General features: G+C 47.3%; 1 long non-coding RNA gene across 2 annotated transcripts in view; it reads left to right on the top strand.

Annotated features, from left to right (window-relative positions):
* The first annotated feature begins 2,207 nt into the window (after window positions 1–2,207).
* Window positions 2,208–6,550, top strand: part of LOC112074203 (uncharacterized) — an 11,125-nt gene continuing 6,782 nt past the window's right edge. The window contains exon 1 of one of the 2 annotated variants that reach the window (XR_011476924.1): window positions 2,208–3,553. This is a non-coding gene — a long non-coding RNA (uncharacterized lncRNA). Of the gene's footprint in view, window positions 3,554–3,631; window positions 3,652–6,550 lie in introns of those variants that run through there. The other variant, XR_011476925.1, reaches the window with a different exon arrangement.

The raw sequence follows: 6,550 nt of genomic DNA on the forward strand, positions 1-6,550 counted from the left end.
CCCACACCCTACCCTTATTGTTAACCTAACCCCTACCCTGACTGTAAACCTAACCCCTACCCTAATCTTTACCCTAACCGTAAACCTAACCCCTACCCTAACCCTTATTGTAAACCTAACCCCTACCCTAACCCTTATTGTAAACCTAACCCGACCCTAACCCTTATTGTAAACCTAACCCCTACCCTAACCCTTATTGTAAACCTAACCCCTACCCTAACCCTTATTGTAAACCTAACCCCTACCCTGACCCTTATTGTAAACCTAACCCCTACCCTAACCCTTATTGTAAACCTAACCCCTACCCTGACCCTTATTGTAAACCTAACCCCTACCCTAACCGCAAGCAGTTGCATGACCATCTAGATAATTTATTTGGATAGTCTGACTATTGTTTCCGTTCTGTATAAAAGCATCATAAAATAGTTCAAAGACTACCCTTGTCCTAGCCAGTCTGTTTGTGCCATCTCCCTGTCGCTCATTGTCATGTCAATTGACAGCGATGAAGTTGACGAGAGCACAGAGGCCTATCTGGGACCAGGATACCATCGTATCTGGTAATGGTGTGAACAGTTACACATCCCTGTCAAGTAAAAACAAAGAAGAAAAATACYAATTTGCACATGTAGAATTTGCAGGTTTATTATGATGTTCAAACATTTCATTGTAAATATACATCCTCCAAATGATTCGACGACTGCTCCGTTGTCATTAAAATTGTGTCATATGACGTGTCCACTCCCTACGATGATAAAAATMGACTTCTATGCTGCCTGTGTTTAAAAATGTTACTACTACTGAAATAATCTGGTCCTGTTTTTAGAACCAGGTAAACGTGGTAACTGGTGTTGTGGTTAACCAGTGATCAGAACACTACTTTTCATTTTGAAATGTATTTTTTCGTGTGAGACAATGCACTTTTTTTTTTAAAGAACAATATATGTGTTTGGCAGTTAGTGAAAATCTAGTCTTGTAGTCTTACAAAACACTGTAGACATGAGTACAAATGACCATAATCTTCATAACATTTGGAGTAGTGTGTCTCTGACGGTTAGTGTAGAGTTTAAACATTTGTGAATATGTTCCTCATCCGTCTCCAAAACAAAGAGAAGCACCAACCTTTGTGAATACTGGTGAAACATTCAAATCCTGACCCACCTAATGAGCCAAATACTGAGCCAAATACTGAGCCAAGTTGGAGCCAAGCGAGCCAGTGTCAGAACATACCTTCAACAGCTCTCCATAGTGGGCTTACAAATGTACAGTAAAAATACRGTTGAATCCCTGGTGTCAGAAGAGAGTCCCAGGAAAGAAAAAGTGAGAACTTCAAGGTAGTTATTGATTTTTCCACAACCCTTTGTAATGTTACCCAAGTCTAACTATGGCTCTGGTACTTTCTGTTAGCTGAGTAGGGATGAAAGTTTTTTTTTTTTACCTATTCTAGAATCATATAAACAAATCTTCCTGGGGAGTCACATAACTTAACATTTACAATGTTGATACTGTGAAAAGAAAGAGGACACACCCCCCCCCCTATATAGTGCACTACTTTATACGGCGAGGTAATTCTTAAAATTTGGATAGTCCATCTACACTAACAATTAAACAATCTACTAACCCTTATCCTTGCTCCTACCCCAACCCCCCCCCCCCCGATAGAAGAATGTGAAACGTCACCTCCTTATTCATAACCCACTGAAACATAACCCCTGCACCAAAACAACTAGTGAGGGGATTCAGACACCTTAGTCCAACCTTACTTATCCTACAGTTTTACTCAGTGTATTATTGCCCTGGTGCCTAGGAATGTATTGCTCTCAATGTACTGCCTCAAAGGAGACAGTGTTGATGTTTAAGGGGAGCACTTCGGGGGGGGGGGGGGGTATTTATTAATTCATTGATTAATTACCATGTACACTTGTTCGTATTTTATTTTCTTCTTCCCTGGCCTGGTACAGCACCTTCTTTCTTCCCTGGCCTGGATACAGCACCTTTCTTCTTCCCTGGCCTGGGTACAGCACCTTTCTTCTCCCTGGCCTGGATACAGCACCTTTCTTCTTCCCTGGCCTGGATACAGCACCTTTCTTCTTCCCTGGCCTGGGATACAGCACCTTTCTTCTTCCCTGGCCTGGATACAGCACCTTTCTTCTCCCTGGCCTGGGTACAGCACCTTTCTTCTTCCCTGGCCTGGATACAGCACCTTTCTTCTTCCCTGGCCTGGATACAGCACCTTTCTTTCTCTCCATTATATTAGGACTAGAGATAGTGTCACGATCCTGAGATGGAACAATGGTTTACTGTTGATTGATTGAACACTGGTTTACTGTTGATTGATTGAACAATGGTTTACTGTTGATTGATTGAACAATGGTTTACTGTTGATTGATTGAACAATGGTTTACTGTCGATTGATGGAACAATGGTTTACTGTTGATTGATTGAACGATGGTTTACTGTTGCTGGGACTGCAACACCACAGTGCAGTTACCCTTTTCCCTATACAGTACACTACTTTTGACCGGGCACTGGTCAAAAGTACTGTCCTATATATGAAATAGGGTGCCATTTGGGACGCAAGGAATATCATGTGCTGGCTGTCGGGTGAGTTGGTTTGTGTTGGAGGCTGTTGAGGCAAAAGGCTGTGGGCTAGCCTGGCCCTGATTGGGTGTGTTGTATATTCTGTTCATTGTCTTACGTCAGATAGCACAATGATTCCACCTGCAACCGTCGGTTGAGGGACGAGCCTCGCGTAGATGTGATGCCACCTGACGTAAGACAATGGTACAACTCTGACGCAGCAGACCAAAGGTCAGGACCCGGTTAGTTATGGTAACTCAGAGCAGACCATAGGTCAGGACCCGGTTAGTTACGGTAACTCAGCAGACCGTAAGTCAGGACCCGGTTAGTTACGGTAACTCAGAGCAGACCATAGGTCAGGACCCGGTTAGTTACGGTAACTCAGAGCAGACCATAGGTCAGGACCCGGTTAGTTACGGTAACTCAGGACCCTGTTAGTTACGGTAACTCAGGATCCTGTTAGTTACGGTAACTCAGAGCAGATCGTAAGTCAGGACCCTGTTAGTTACGGTAACCAGGACCCTGTTAGTTACGGTAACTCAGAGCAGACCGTAAATCAGGACCCTGTTAGGTACGGTAACTCAGAGCAGATCGTAAGTCAGGACCCTGTAGTTACGGTAACTCAGAGCAGACCGTAAATCAGGACCCTGTTAGGTACGGTAACTCAGAGCAGACCGAAGTCAGGACCCTGTTAGTTACGGTAAATCAGGACCCTGTTAGTTACGGTAACTCAGAGCAGACCGTAAATCAGGACCCTGTTAGGTACGGTAACTCAGAGCAGACCGTAAATCAGGACCCTGTTAGTTACGGTAACTCAGAGCAGACCGTAAATCAGGACCCTGTTAGTTACGGTAACTCAGAGCAGACCGTAAGTCAGACCCTGTTAGTTACGGTAACTCAGAGCAGACCGTAAATCAGGACCCTGTTAGTTACGGTAACTCAGAGCAGACCGTAACTCAGGACCCTGTTAGTTACGGTAACTCAGGACCCTGTTAGTTACGGTACTCAGGACCCTGTTAGTTACGGAACTCAGGACCCTGTTAGTTACGGTAACTCAGGACCCTGTTAGTTACGGTAACTCAGGACCCTGTTAGGTACGGTAACTCAGAGATGGCTCTCCATTCACACTGTATAGAGATCTAGCATGTCTGTCCAAAACAATCAATAAAGATGTCTTACTATCAAAACCATCTCCTGTCGTTCTTGCTTTGATTCAACAAAACACAAGTGATCTTCCTGGTTGTGTAAGATCAAAACAATAAATAAAACCAGCATCTTCTTGTCATCAAAGAAATTAACCCATAAAACACCTTGAAGGTAGAAATGTAGCCTCCCACCTCATCAAGCTAGATGTACACACTTCATCAGGCTAGCTGTACACACCCTCATCAGGCTAGCTGTACACACCCTCATCAGGCTAGCTGTACACACCCTCATCAGGCTAGATGTACACACCCTCATCAGGCTAGCTGTACACACCCTCATCAGGCTAGCTGTACACACCCTCATCAGGCTAGCTGTACACACCCTCATCAGGCAGTGTGCTCTAGCTAGTACACACCCTCATCAGGCTAGCTGTACACACCCTCGTCAGGCTAGCTGTACACACCCTCGTCAGGCTAGATGTACACACCCTCATCAGGCTAGCTGTACACCCTCATCAGGCTAGCTGTACACACCCTCATCAGGCTAGCTGTACACACCCTCGTCAGGCTAGCTGTACACACCCCATCAGGTAGCTGTGCACACCCTCATCAGGCTAGCTGTACACACCCTCATCAGGCTAGCTGTGCACACCCTCATCAGGCTAGCTGTCACACCCTCATCAGGCTAGCTGTGCACACCCTCATCAGGCTAGCTGTGCACACCCTCATCAGGCTAGCTGTGCACACCTCATCAGGCTATGGTGCACACCCTCATCAGGCTAGCTGTGCACACCCTCATCAGGCTAGCTGTGCACACCCTCATCAGGCTAGCTGTGCACACCCTCATCAGGCTAGCTGACACCCTCATCAGGCTAGCTGTATACACCCTCATCAGGCTAGCTGTATACACCCTCATCAGGCTAGCTGTACACACCCTCATCAGGCTAGCTGTGCACACCCTCATCAGGCTAGCTGTATACACCCTCATCAGGCTAGCTGTATACACCCTCATCAGGCTAGCTGTACACACCCTCATCAGGCTAGCTGTACACACCCTCTCATGCTAGAGGTACACACCCTCATCAGGCTAGATGTACCACACCTCATGGCAGTCTTGAGAGTCTGGTTGGTCAGTTCATCCGAACCTGGAGGAGGGGGTAGGAAAGCGATGTGTAAGATATTGAAATATGTCTGACTATGTACCATGCAAAACCAAAAAGAATTGTAAAAAAAAAACAGAACCTATAACATTCATACTTTGTTCCAGAGTTCACGACCTCGGTCACTCAAGATGACCTCAGGAGAACCGTGGGTTTTGACGATGTCCATCATCGCCTGGAGGTGGCCTCGCCAGTTTCGTCCTTGACGGGTGTCATACAAAATGAAAATCTGTTTGGTTCCTAGCACCCTTTTTTAATGGGTAACAGAAGGGAATTGAGAGTTAAGCACGTTCTCTTCCTGTACTGACCTTAATGGGTATAGCCTCCACCCGCTTGGTAAAGTGATATGTCACCGGCAGACACTAGCTGTTGCCATTCCTGGATTTAGTGAAGGGTCCGATGAGGTACACTCCTAACATTTAAAGTGTTACAGAGAAGTTGACTTTATTCTTACCTGTATCTGTGTCCTATTGTCACACCCTGATCTGGTTCACCTGTCTTTGTGATTGTCTCCACCCCCTCCAGGTGTCACCCATCTTCCCCATCATCCGTCAGGCTAGCTGTACACACCCTCATCAGGCTAGCTGTACACACCCTCATCAGGCTAGCTGTACACACCCTCGTCAGGCTAGCTGTACACACCCCCATCAGGCTAGCTGTACACACCCTCATCAGGCTAGCTGTACACACCCTCGTCAGGCTAGCTGTACACACCCTCGTCAGGCTAGCTGTACACACCCTCATCAGGCTAGCTGTACTCATCACTAGCTGTACACACCTCATCAGGCTAGCTGTACACACCCTCATCAGGCTAGCTGTACACACCCTCATCAGGCTAGCTGTACACACCCTCATCAAGCTAGCTGTACACACCCTCGTCAGGCTAGCTGTACACACCCTCGTCAGGCTAGCTGTACACACCCTCATCAGGCTAGCTGTACACACCCTCATCAGGCTAGCTGTACACACCCTCATCAGGCTAGCTGTACACACCCCCGTCAGGCTAGATGTACACACCCTCATCAGGCTAGCTGTACACACCCTCATCAGGCTAGCTGTACACACCCTCATCAGGCTAGCTGTATACACCCCCATCAGGCTAGCTGTACACACCCTCATCAGGCTAGCTGTACACACCCTCGTCAGGCTAGATGTACACACCCCCATCAGGCTAGCTGTGCACACCCTCATCAGGCTAGCTGTACACACCCTCGTCAGGCTAGATGTACACACCCCCCATCAGGCTAGCTGTACACACCCTCATCAGGCTAGCTGTACACACCCTCATCAGGCTAGCGTGTACACACCCTCATCAGGCTAGATGTACACACCCTCATCAGCTAGCTGTACACACCTTCACAGGCTAGATGTACACACCCCCATCAGGCTAGCTGTACACACCCTCATCAGGCTAGATGTACACACCCTCATCAGGCTAGCTGTACACACCCTCGTCAGGCTAGCTGTACACACCCCCGTCAGGCTAGCTGTACACACCCTCGTCAGGCTAGCTGTACACACCCCCATCAGGCTACATGTACACACCCTCATCAGGCTACATGTACACACCCTCATCAGGCTACATGTACACACCCTCATCAGGCTACATGTACACACCCCCGTCAGGCTAGATGTACACACCCCCGTCAGGGCTAGCTGTACACCACC

This window comes from Salvelinus sp. IW2-2015, unplaced genomic scaffold (genome assembly GCF_002910315.2).
Source record: "Salvelinus sp. IW2-2015 unplaced genomic scaffold, ASM291031v2 Un_scaffold2534, whole genome shotgun sequence".
In the NCBI taxonomy this organism is placed as follows: Eukaryota; Metazoa; Chordata; class Actinopteri; order Salmoniformes; family Salmonidae; genus Salvelinus; species Salvelinus sp. IW2-2015.